Here is a 13,943-nt window from a genome sequence, read left to right on the forward strand (position 1 = left end):
ATGCATGAAAAACTATTTGTACATAAATGTAGATGCGTGGGCGTATCATCGAGATCGATTGACGAGCGTGGCCGCTGGTATTTGCGCGTGTTCCGGCAGGCTATAGGGGTTGTGTATGTGTGTCAGACGTGCGGGTGACGGGAATGGGACGAGAGTCGAGGTACGGAGGGAGATGTCCAGGGTTGGTTGTCTGCTTGCAGGGGTGGTAGGGGTAGAACCCGACCTGACAGGGGGTTCATTCTATATTTTATGGCGGCCAACCCCCTGCAGTGGGATGCTACTAGCTGGGTATACCCATTGGCGATAAGGTGATAAGCTCAAATGTATTGGCTCCCATCAAATCGTGCGCTTTACTGCTATAGCCAACCCCATAAACGCCGCTCACCCTTTCCACAGCTCCGGTTTGTACGTGGAAAAATATTTCTCGCCGCTTCAGCCACGGAAATTACCGTAGAACCATTACGTAGTTTCATTATTTTCGCTAGCTTTGCTCGTTAGCCGACAAAAAGAAAAAAAGAGAAAGCTAGGAAAGGAAAGAAAAGATACGAAAGTTTAGAAAAGAAAGAAGAGGGAAAGCAAGGACGAGGATGGGAAAGAAAACGAACGAAATAGAATTAGCGAAACTGATACAGCTATCTCGAGTTTGATCGTACGCGAACTGGCACATTGGTACACGCGCCATGAAAACGTTACAATTTTACGACGTACCTCGATGTCTTCTCTTTTCCTTCATCTCGCTTTGTTGCACGCGTATGGATGTATATAATAGATCGCGATCCCTTCCAACGGATATTGCTCGATATTAAAAGGCGTTCTCGTAATGTTCTCTATGCTAGAGCCGAACGCGGACTAACGAGTTTTCCACGAAAGATTCATCGTTCCGGTAGCGGATAACGCACAGAAAATTGAACTCGAGTCGCGAAGAGCGCGGCTGCGATAAAATTGCAAATAAATTACGCTTGAATTTCCATCATCGAACGGGATAGGGGGCGTGGTCGGGGGGTGGGAAGCCACGGCGAGGAGAACCACGGCCAGATAGCAGCGCGTATACTTTTCATGGAGAAAGATAGAAAGGAGCAGTGCGAAAAAGATAAAAAGATGGTGGAAAGAGATAAGACTTGTGTCTTGCTGCTCCTCGTCCCAACGTATAATATATATATATACGCGAGAAGGAGCCTCAAGAGCCAATAATAAGTAAGCCAGCCGCTCGTTAAGGGTTGGTTAAAAATACGAAGAAGCCTTGTCTTTCTTTTCTTTTTTCCTCCACTTTTCTCTGCTCTTCCTTGCTTCTAGGGTTCTCCCTCTTGTCGGCAAAAGCCGAGAAGGGTTGGCGGGGCGCCGTGGAAAATAATGGCTGGCCGTAATCGACGGCTCTTTTTTAGCCTGGTTAGGACTCAAGGACGAACTCGCACCTCGCTCGTTTGTACTCGGCGAGTGCTCACTTCCCTAAGTACATCGTTTAATCGAACTCGTAGAACGTTGGCGGCCAATTGGCTGACCCACGAAGATCCACCATAGATAAACATCTACCTATTGGATTTTCTTTATTCCATTACACGGAATTACACCGGTGATTTCAATATTTTCAACGCCATCGACTCAGACAAAGATTCACTAGCTCGATCACCGAGTAATCACGGGAACGCGAAGCGGTTAATGCGATAACACGAAGCATGGATAATCGCGGCGATAGGATCCGATTTCATTTCAAGAGAACTTCGATTCATGCGGAACTACGACTGATTAGGCATTAGCCTGTCACTCCTTTAATCTTCTCGTCAGGGGCAGAGCTATGCTACTCTGGTGTTCTCTGTTTGCGAAGTTGCTGGTGAAACCGCGTGCGATGATGCTTGTGTCTTCACGGTGACTTTAAGTGGCCGTAATTAAAGATGGCCATTCCGAAGGGGGTTGCGGCGCGAGATTAGGGGAGACCGCAGGTCGGATTAAACAGATGACGCGAAACGCAAACAATGGGAAGGGTCACGAATATCTCCCCTTTGTTTTCTCATTTTACCCCACTTCTTCCACGTTTTTTCACCCCACGCGCTTTTCTTCTTCTGTGTCTTTCACACCGTTTCTCTTACTTCTTCTTTTCTCTGCTTTTTCCCTTCCCTTTATTCTTTTTTATCCACCCTCTAACCTCTTTCATCGACGTTGCGTGTCCCAGTTCGACGAATCCCGAGTTTCGGATTCGATTATTCGGCTCGCGGTAAAATCTGATCTCTTTGCTCAACGGCTTTAAATTACCTTCATTAAACGCTCGCGCTGTTTTTACGCGGCTGAGTGTCCGAGGAACTCGTTAAGATCGATTCGATATCGAGTTGCCGGTAAAGGTAAGCTTTTATCGGTGGCTATTAAGAAGGAATTATTGTTAATAAAAATCTGTTTTTTTACTCTCTGCCTTCCCCTTACTCGTTTTTTCTTTTCACTTTCTCCATTTTGCGAGATCTCGTTACCGTTTCTTTCCAATTCTTCTCGCATAATAGGATTCCTTCGATCAGCGTAATGAAATTTTTATCGCGTAGCCTACTACTACTTTCGCGAATAAATGCGAAAGTTACGATCGAGCAACGTTGGTTCTTTTAATCGAAAGTCATCGGCGTGTATACTACTACCATTTCTATAAATATTTGGACACTGAACGCAATTCGGCTAAAGGATCAGTATCTTTGTTGTATCTTCAAAATTATAATGGAATCGTTGATTTTATTACGTCAGATCAAAATATAACGTAAGATCAAAGATGAACATTAAACTAAAGAGTTTCATTGGAAGTATATTTTATATATTTGCAATGATTCGAAAACGTGGAAATATTTGTAGAGGCTAACGTACTTACGTTTTCATCCGGAAAGCGTGCCACGATCGAGTCAACAAAATCCAGAAAATTCTCCTCGTTGACGAAAGGTTTGTAATCGCCTGCACCCCCGCCCCCCCCCCAAATTGGATTTTTCTAGGTGCAGCTTTCAGCCGACGTGAAGTAGCGTGTTGAGCTACGGATTTATAAGGGAAAGCCCGTCCGCGATATTCGAGAACTTTCAGAACGACTTTACTTCTTAATAAGATTCAACGTTCCAAAATGAAATTCGAAGCTGTACGTACGACGAAAGTCGTTTAGTGGCAGCGCCGCACTTCCGCCAACTTTTCCAGCGAAACTTTCAAAGCTTCCTGCGTTATTTCCCCCTCCCCGTTTTCTCTCTCGCCCTCTTTCGCTCTTTATCTTCGTCTTGTTCCTGCCCCTCTGTTGCCTCTCCATTCCCTTTCTTTTCGTTTTTTAAACGTGGTTTAAGAAGAAACGCTTCGCGAACTGACGCTGAATGCATTACGATGCTTTATGCAAAGCGTGCGCTCTTCCTCCTCTTTCTCGTCCTTCCTATAACGACATATTTCGTGGGATCTTACGGAAGCTTCTCCCTTAATGTTTCCTCGTTGTTGCGCCACTTCATGAACCCCCGGTTTCGCTTGCTCGAGCATCTTTTCATAAGCCGCGTTATTTTCCAGTTTACGACTCATTTGTTTGTTCAGTGAAAGAAACATAAGACGATAAGAAATCAAGAAAAACGTGATATCGTAGTTTTCAGCGAATTTTACACATAAAAATATACAGGGTGGTTGGTAACTGGTGGTATAAGCGGAAAGGGGGTGATTCTATGCGAAAAAGGAAGTCGAAAATATAGAATAAAAATTAAAAAAAAATTTTTTTTTTTTAATTTTTTCATGGAGACAACGATCTACAGTGAGATCCGTTATAACGTACCGCACGCGTACCGAGCGAAAATTTAAAGTCGAGTTTCTTGAAAATAAAGCCTCAAACGAAAAATTTTTATTCTATATTCTCGACTTCTTTTTTCGCGTAGAATCACCCCCTTTCCGCTTGTACCACCAGTTAACAACCACCCTGTATAGGTCGTGCGATAACCACTGCCGCTCAAAAGTTTCTACCACCCTTTTGTTTTTAGATGTCATGACTTTTTTCCTGTCCTTAACCGAGAAACGAGAATATTATAATTACAAGCGCAATGTCTCATTTATTATCATAATTATCAATCCAAATTAATATCATAAGTGGTATACTTGTTTACTTATATCTTTTGAAATCCATTAACTTCAAGCTGTAAACTTTTGAGCGGAACTGCAATCCGTGTTAAAGTCGTATAATCGTAAAACCGTACAAAGAATTAAGACGAAATAATACGATTGTTTAAAAGATGCTGGGAACGAAAGACGAAGAATTCAGCGGAGTTGCCGGTGGATAGCCTTTCGGAATCGATTTTTATTTTATGGACTTCTCTCGCTGAAAGAAAGCCAGCACGTCGGAATTCTGCACGGCACTGATAAGTATTTACTGCCCCGGGACTCTGTTCAACGACGCTTCTTCCTTTCCCGACCACCCTCGTGCACACGTAAAGTCTCGTTCTATCTTCATTTCTACGTTGTCCATTTCTTTCTCTCATTTTATCTTGCTCTCTCGTCCGGCACACCACAGCACAAGGATCCCTTTGTCGTCGTCAGCCGGTGAGACCGTACTAACTTTACATTCAAGAACGTCTATATACTCGTTATCACTTCGTTCTACGCTGCTGCTCATAAATATCGCGATACCTATTTGTTGTACATATGTATCAGAGGATTTTAATAAATTTTACATTATTTAGTATTTTGCGTTATAAGGCATATGCGGGCCAAAGTGGTTTTCATTCCACTTTTTGAAAACAATCCTGCCCACAGGTGACCATAAATAATATTCCAATTCCAAACAAGGATTCAGTCAGATATCTGGGCATGATTCTGGACAGAAGAATGACATAGAAACGACACATCGTAGATAAATCCAAGCAACTTAAATTAAAATTACAAAAATTTTACTGGCTTATTGGCAGACGTCCCAATTAAAGCCATATTAAAAACTGTTTGGACCTATGGGATCTAACTATGGGGAACAGCGAGTAATTCCAACATAGAAATTCTTCAACGATTCCAATCAAAAACGCTAAGATCCTTTATAGACGCACCTTGGTATGTTACCGACGAAACAATACATCGCGACCTTAAGATACCTACAGTTAAAGAAGAAATATTCAAATTCAGTGATAGATATAACATAAGAATTAACAACGACCAAAACCCACTAGTTACTCAATTACTTGACACGACGGATCAGATCCGCAGGTTAAAAAGACATTACCCTCTAGATTTAACACTAGAACTACTGATAATTAACACGAAGTTATTTCTATCAAAGCTACTCAAAACGACTGGTTTTTAAAAAATGCGTAAAAATAGAATATTCTTTTATTTATTGATTTATTGCTTTCTTACAGAAGGAATTGCATGTTATGTAGTACATTTTTGATATTATCAATCCATCTGGGACCATAATCCCTAAACGAGGGTTGACACATTTATAAAGTTGTAGCACCAATCATTTTGATTGGTGTGGTATTTCTAGTGTTAGCATCTAGCGATCTAGCGATCGATCTGGAATTTTCCTGATAACTGATATCATCATATCGAATGATACGCAGTAAAAATTTATAAAACGTGTGGGAGGTTCTACAAAACGAGGAAACTGGTTAATTGGGGTTCGATAAACAGATTGCAGGACCCTTTTATACTTTGACAAGTACTAGTCGTTTTGACTGGTATTGGTATAAGCAGCCTCGATATAAAATTATTTTCAGTTTGAATATAGGAAAAACAAAATAAAATTCATTATATTATTCCTTTAGTTATCGTTGCGAAAGTCATTACATCATTGCGAAAAAAATATAACATGAAGTAGGAATTTTAAAATAAAATTGTAAACCCAGTCAATTTGACTGGTGAGGTAGTTCTAGTGTTACACATTAGATTCAGCTAACACCAAACATACGATAATCATTGATTATTCACGTTATAGTACCACGCCAGAATAATTTACTTATAATTCTTAATGAGAATTGATTGTAAACTACTTCCAAATAAAAAAAAGAAGCTTTTTGAAATTTTACTTTCCATTGATACGTATAATTCCATCGATTTCTCTACTTTCCAAATTAACTTGGCAAATAAATATAATAAAGTGACTAAAGTTAGCAATAATTTCTGCTGTTAAGGTGGAAAGGTATCTCTTAATATGGACTGACTTATGGCTGACAGCGTATATCCGGTGTCCCTGTTTCCGCAGTCGTGTCGCGCATCCGCGTAAACTTGCCCGGAATGGAAAGCCACGTCCTGCGACGTGAAATTGTCTTCTGTTCGCGGGAAAATGATCATCGATGGATCCTAGTTTCATCCGACCGATCGAGAAGCCGTACAACAATTCCAATAACGTCGCAAGTTTCTGTCCATTTTCCTGGCCTTCCGACAAACTTCAAGTTATCTTCTCTATGACCTCACACTGCATCTTTCGAAGTGTCTGAGCGAAAGTTTATACGTTCCAGAGTTTCGTAGAAAGAACGTTAATGTTAGACCAGTGATATACGCGATATCTCCAAAAGGTAAGATTCTTCTAATTCGGAAATTTCCTGATTTTGCATTTTCTTCCGAAGAATTTGTTTCAAATAAAACGGTGAGCCTTAATTTTCTATCTTTCGTTGGCTTCTCGCTTTGAAAAAGATCTTAAAGCGTAGAAGAAAATGGCTGGACAATTTTTCGCCTCGAGAAAAGAACAATTTCTATGTCGTAAAATTCGCCTTTTATTCCTATAATAAAAAGCTATAGAAAAAGGAAAACAGCCATAGCTGAAGGGAAACTATTTTGATTATTTCATCGATAAATTCAAAATTCCCTGCATGCAGACGGCTATTGCTTGTATGTATCGATACATCGGGCACAAAATTGCTGGAGACACGTGGTTGCTCTTGTATCTCAGGGACATGAGAGACGCCAGCAATTTTTCTTACTCGGTACATGAATTCCACGGAAGTATTTCCATCCGCAATCGGCCGTGGACCGTGGTCATTGAACAGGACGGTGAAAATAAAGTATCGACAAGACGATGTGGGGTGGCCACGAGGAGAAGAATCAGAGTTATCGACCTGGTACGACGCGGAAGGAAAATGAATGGAAGAAGCCCGGCCATGATAGAAAGAGACCAGACAACGAGCAGCAAGTACAATCGAATGATTCTGGTTCGCTGATCAATTTTATACGCTCGAATTTCTCCTGTCGGGTTATCCATCACGCGGGCATTTGACCCTTCGTTTCTTCCATTTTTCCTAACCTTCCGGCACACCCCTTCGTCCCGCCATTTCTGGTTTGCCACTTTTTTCCGCGTTTCTTGCTCTTGTCTTCTCGCGCTCTAATATCTTCAGAAAGTGTCACAGTTCGTTTCGCGAAGATTGTTTTTATAAATTGCCAGGAAGAAGCATCGATATCTCGTGTCCAAGGGATTTGCTATAAACGAGATAGGTTGTTTTATATTCCCCGCAGGTGTTCTTTTTCGTGGTCGTGATTGGAATATCATGCTGTCAATATGCTGCGACCGACGAAAGTAGATTTGGAACTACAGTAATTCTCCTCGGACACTTTCTTCTCGGCTTTTTATGATTTATCGGAGACTCGAGGAATCGACGATTTGCAGGCTCCAAGAATAGAATAAGCAATTCTATATCTGCTCTATATATTTCCTGTCTTTCGTCGTGATTAGGATATCGCGTTGTATATCGGCGTTACGTCGCTACGAGCCGCGACCACGAGATTCTTTTGATATCATTTTCTACCTTTCGATGAAGTTTCATACTTGAAATTTTCGGTCACACTGTACTTTCATACAATACACAACACACATACTCCTGCCCTTCGTTCCACTTTGCTTTTCATTCCTCATCAATATTCTGCCATAAATATTCTTGTTGAGAATTGTGGACCTTAATACACACTTAGTTACACTTAGAATTCATATTAAAATAGTTTTAGATTTATTTCATAAACGATTTCCTGGATCTTCGTCGATACACATTTGCACGCGTCTCAGCACTCTCTTTGTCTTCACCATCCTCTTTACCAGACTACCAATGAAACAGTTACATTCATCTGTTTTTCGAGACGCTGTGCACAACTCATATTCACATACGTGTGTCTTTACTACGCAGCTAATCTAGTCTACCACACAAAATTATACATATCTCAATAATTCTTCTTAGCTGTTCGTAGGTCAGTATTGGCCCGAACGATTAAAAAGAAAATCTTCTCAGTCGCGTATCATCCGCAGCTCTATCGTATTCTCTCCGATTGTTTGTCCTAACAGCAGCATAAAAACTAGAGTATCCATTAGACTTAATATTTGAGTAGATGGAACAGATTTCTATTTAATTTCTATTTCCTCGGTCGTATTCGTCAAAATATAAAAATGCGTAAGAGTTCTCAGTCTATTAATAATTGACCGGTTTTAGTTATTTGGCGCTTGGCAATATGTAGAGCTTCGTTTTCGAGCAAGTAGCCAAGCGAAATCAAACTCGTCAGAAACTGGCCAGCCCGATCGAAATGATAATCCCGCGGAAATGAAGGTGCAGATGTCGGATGAAACGATTCGTAAACCGACGTGTATAACTTTTCTGGATTAAGTGACGGGGAGATTCGGGAGAAGTTTACGGAAGAGATTAAACTTACCGGAAACTTGAACGGCTCTCTCCTCCTAACTGCTAACATCTCGCAAAAGCCACACGCCACTTCTGCAATCAGAAAAGACAAAACGTTGATCGTTGGTATGCAGAGTAAGCGATGATTAAACGGCGACATCGCGATATTCTCATTTTTGAGATAGCGTTGCTATGCTATTCCCAGGGACGATGGTTGTGCGGCGGCAATACAGGAAAATAGATACGCTGTTACGTTGGAAGCGGAGGTCAGAGCGCACATGCTTGGCCAGATTCATCCCCGGGGATGTATTCGCGAACTTACGCCGCTCCTGGGGCCAATAGAATTCACGGATGCGACGCAAGCTCTCGTGTAAAATCTGTATCGCTTTAAATCGAGATTCTCCGCTGGTTTACTGCTGCATCAATTTGTTTGCTGAAATCGAGACCAGAATGACAAAAGCTTCGACAACGCAATGCGTTCTATAATCGTGGCGATTGATTCTGTTATTATCAGGTTAGGTAAATTTATGGGAAATTCAAATGTGCTCGTAATAAGAAATAAGATGAAGTAACTGAGCAAAGTATTTAAAAGTTTATCGTAGAAAATTCTTACATATTATGCAGATTGTAGGTTGTATAAAACATCTCGAAAATAGCGTGATTTTATATCGTTAATGCCTTTTAAAAGAGATACGGATATTATATTTGAAAAGATTGTCGGCCAATCAGAATTTCAAAATCTAAATCTCATTTACCACTGTCACTTTCGTATACCCATAAGAGACGCTATTTTTTCCCCACAAGAAACATCTCCTTCCTGTTTCAAAAACTCCATTATGTCATCCACTTTCATCTTCACATCGCTCCGATAAGAGTCCATTTCACTAGAAATAGCGTTAGGGTGGCAATCGTGCGGAGGTGGGTTCGTTAAGGTCGTTACGTTCTGTTTGCACGGTCGGTTCACGGTTGGTAAAATCTTTTCGCGGCAACAAAAGCTTTTCTTGCTCGTGTTCTCCAATCTTTCATCCCTTCTTGGTATCATTGTCCATGCGGTTCAACAACTTCTCATTTACGTCTCATAGCAGAACAGAGTTTTCCAGAGTTTTCCACACGTGTACACGAGAGCCTTACATGCTACGTGTCTGTTCGACAATGGATTAACAAGGACTAGTGGCAAGCGTCGAAGAACGCGACGTTCAAGCGCATGGGAGAAAAGGACGCGGATTTTTGTCGCGAGGTGGTCGACAACTTTCCGTCGAATTGAAAAATGTGCGCGAATTGTGTCGCGTTTCTCGTTAACGAGAGGAAATTTTAATCGCATCGCGATACGAACCGAAGCCGGAGTGTCGCTCAACCAGGCTGTTCATTGATCGAAGCAAATGAGCGTCGCTTGTATGGACCATGTTTTTCGCGAAACACACCGGTAATTGAAGCCGCCTCGCTTTAATTTGCAACAAACTCCTCGAAGGATTAACGGCTCTAATTGGGAGAGGGGAGAGAATGGCGGTCGAGAGGGTCGTCGACGAGTTTCTACAAAACGGTGGTACCACAGAGTTGGAGCAGTCGTGGCAAAAATAAAGTACCAACTACGCTCGTAAACGAATCGAACTCGCTCTACTGTCGCTCGTTCGTCGTCATTACACGTCTCCAAACGTTATTCGTAGCTGTTCTTTTCTTCTTTTTTCCTTTTCCTTTTTTCGATCGAAATCAATTTGGTCAGGAAGTTAGGGACGTTCTGTCTGTCTATGTGCGTACGATCGCTACGAAGCTTTATCGTCACCACCTTTCTCTGGGGATTCGATTAGGCGCACCTGTATGCCTTTGCCTATCTGGCTCACTCGATTACGACGTCACCGTGAATTTGCCCCGGTAACCTGGTTACTGCGACGCAACGGCGCGGGTCGAGATTGAAAATTCGCGTGGAAAAAGCGCACGTACACAGCATCTAATAATACGAGCACTGGCATGTTGTCCGGTTACAGCGAACGCGCGCTCTGGTAAACTATCGTTCGGTAAAACTTGTCGAACGAAACTCGAAGGAAAAATGAAACACACGGAGATCGAAATGCGTACGCTCGTAATAATCTACAGGCTGTGTCGCAGAGAAACGTTCAAGTGTGCAGTGCTTGCCGATATAAGCAAAAAAAGTCGTAACGAAGCTACAACACGTTTTCCTTGGAGAAATATTATCTGCTTAAGAATATTATACGATGATATTGCACGTAGTGATACGGTTAGAAAATCCTGAATATTTCTCGATAACTCGCGTCGAAATTCTGTCATCATAGTTTCCATACGAAATTCCTTATTGACTTTGAAAATATAAATATCGTGTTTGTCATCTGCGGTCTTCATCCTTCGTTGCTCTGACATATTCGTGTTCACCAGAACGCATAACCACCGAAAGCACGATCTTAGACGCGTTAGTTTCTTCCTCGTTGAAAAAGTTGGTCGCGATACGCGTCGATTGTCCATGGCAGGTATATAACAGAAGCTAAAAGAAAAAGAGGAAAAAGATGGGTGCAGAGCGGAGGAGCAGAGGGAATGAAGAAAGCGGCTGAAGCAGCGCGCCGCGAGATCTCTGGCAATTTGTCTTATCTTCTTTCTCTGTCCCGTCTCTGTTCAACGCTCGCCACTTCTCTCTTTCTCTGCTAAAGCAGAGCGTAGTGTGCCTATCGATCCAGCAGGTCCTTCGAAGGGTGTGGTTGTGTTACTCGACGTCGCGACGCCTCTACTCCCCTTCTGCTCTCTCCCTGCTGCTCTGCCTTCTGCTCTATCCGCTCTCTTCCTCTCTTATGCTGTTCTATTTCGTTTCAATCCGTTCGATGCTCCATTGCCGGATCGAAACGAGATCGCCACGTGTCTTTCTTTCGCATGTACGCGTTTCCAAACGCGCGATTTTTCTTCGTTGCAGACCAATAATGCCGTGTCATTGTTATTTGTCAATAGCGATTCCATGTGACAGGAGGATTCATATTTTTAACGATGCGATGCACATGAATTTTGTGATTGCGATATTGGACGCGTAAAGAGTATAGGTCTTCGTTAATATTCAGACGAACGAGTGTATTTTTAATCGGACATTTGCGTTCATACTTATACCGAAAAAGGATCGTTCACCTATCGATCGTAGACAACTAAACGCGAATTTTATCGATTATTCATCAATAGAAAAGTACGATCGGTGAGGTCCAATATAGACAAACGATGTGACGTGGTGTAGTTGCAGCTTCGTATCAGTGTGGCTATAATTTTACAGTTTTATTTTTCTAAAGTAGAAGCACATGCTACAAAATTGCAGTATTCGTCACACTACTTGTCTTCGAATCTAAATCACGAACCAAAATTCGACGAATGTCTCTGTTGGAATAGTTTTACTTCATCTGTCTTCTACGCTAGATAGACTTGGCTTCCAATTATTCGAGGCGTCGAGGAGGCGAAAATTGCTCGAAGTAATCGGGAAGTTTTCGGCATCGGGATATGGATGGCGATTATCGATGGCAACGAGTTCCAAACGAATTGCGATATTAAGTAAAAATGGGCCAGCCGATCGTTATCGGGCAGATATCCCTGCGGAATTTCGTTCGTCCACGTGGATTTAACGACGACGGCGGATATAATTGGAAATCGATATCCAAGAAAATTCTATCCATTCTGCACGGGTTATTATCCTATTAATTTGTTCGATTCGATTTCGACTGGAAGACAGCTGTGATTTTTCAACCTCGTTTGCTCTCCTCGGTTCTTATCTTTTAAGACAAGTATCCTCGATTCGTTTCCTCTCGTCGGGAACGTACCGTGGCCGAAGAAACTTATCATGCAAAACTCTTATCTACATGTTACGTCTGTTACGTAAAACATTTTGCAATTTTTTCCTCTTACCTACAACATTTTGAAATCTCATTAGCGCGTGAATGAGATACACGCGACTGTTATTGTGATTATTATGGCTAAATTCAAAATCAAAAATATAATAAATTCGTTCTTCCGTTAAATATTTCGCTAACATACAGGATATTCCCGTGAAAGATTTCTACAAGCGTTCGAGTATTTTCAGTTGTATAAAGACGGGCCAATTTTCTGTGTGGTTAGAAAAAATCATGATATACGCGTGTACTTTTCTTTCAAAGAATCTTCAGTTGAATCCTCGATATTGTGCTTTCTAGAAGATGAAGCTCACTGCGAGCATAATTTCGGTGCTAGGAAAGTCTGTTCCTCCTCCTTTCGTCTTCTTTTCATAGAGAAGAGATCGTCAAATCGAAAGGGAACACGGCTCGTATCGTTCGCGATATTCAGATGCCGAGCGACGACGTTCACAAAGCGATGTCTTTCTATCAAAAAATTTACCCGAATATCTCTGAACCACCTTTGAATTTATTTCAACCGGTTAATACCACTTGTACATAGATTTCTTCTTCTTTTTTATCTTCGTATTCTTTGGTGGTTTCGATGTTTCGCGTTCTTCCTCTTGCAGCGAAAAGAGTAAACGCGTGTCAATAGTAACAAATGATCCTTAGAAAGATTTGGATGAAACTTTATAGGCTTGAAGAATATACACAGCCGCTGTACGTTTCCAAAAGAACGTGGTCGACGCAGTTTCCTTATACATTTTGGAAAATTCTTCGTCGTCTCTAGCATTTTCTTCGGACGTATTAAAAGGCATTTAATCTTGTAAACATTTTCTTCTATCTCCAATCATTTTTTAATTAGCTCGCAGAGTTATGAAAACTCGAATTATCGCATCCAAAAAAAGATACGTACGATTTTTAGCCGATCTTGAAGCCTGCAGATTCTCCAAATCGAAACCGGATCTGCTTTGTCAGTTACGTCAAACAGGCTGATGCTTTTGTAATTCCTTTGCAGATGCGAGAAAAATCGCTGGGAAGATCTGCAAGGCGGTGCTTCTCAACGTCCGCAGGAAAAATTGTGCAAGAACTCGTTATACCCGGAAGCAATCGATTCGCAAATGGCTCTTTCCCATCGATCAGTCTGGCAGCCGCGCGTCGCTCCGAAGATTGAGATATTTATGAAGGCGATCCCGGTGGACGCAAGGGAACGATGAACGCGTATGTATTTGTACGAGCTGTATCATAAAATCGAACTGGAGCAACACGTTTACATAATCGCTTTCATATACGTGTCGCCGCTGCAAAATGTTAATGAAAGAGAACTTTGAGAATATTAGGTTGTCCGATAAGTGTTTTTTACAACAGTGCACCTTCATATAAACGTGAAGCCAAGTCTGTAATTATCTGAACAGAACAAAATGGATCGTACGTAATTCGACAAAATAATACAAAACAAAAAACGTCTATTATTTTCTCATAACGTCGTGCGTCCATTATTTCTTCATAAAACGAAAGAAACTTTTCGGACAACCTA

At 41.5% G+C, this 13,943-nt stretch overlaps 1 long non-coding RNA gene across 2 annotated transcripts in view; it reads left to right on the forward strand.

Annotated features, from left to right (window-relative positions):
* The window catches only part of LOC138179048 (uncharacterized), a 227,298-nt gene that overhangs the window by 73,097 nt on the left and 140,258 nt on the right, over positions 1-13,943 (forward strand). The window contains exon 3 of one of the 2 annotated variants that reach the window (XR_011172914.1): positions 13,425-13,627. This is a non-coding gene — a long non-coding RNA (uncharacterized LOC138179048). Of the gene's footprint in view, positions 1-13,424; positions 13,747-13,943 lie in introns of both variants that reach the window. The other variant, XR_011172913.1, reaches the window with a different exon arrangement.

Source organism: Bombus flavifrons, chromosome 1 (assembly GCF_040668555.2).
Source record: "Bombus flavifrons isolate JBK064 chromosome 1, iyBomFlav1_principal, whole genome shotgun sequence".
In the NCBI taxonomy this organism is placed as follows: Eukaryota; Metazoa; Arthropoda; class Insecta; order Hymenoptera; family Apidae; genus Bombus; species Bombus flavifrons.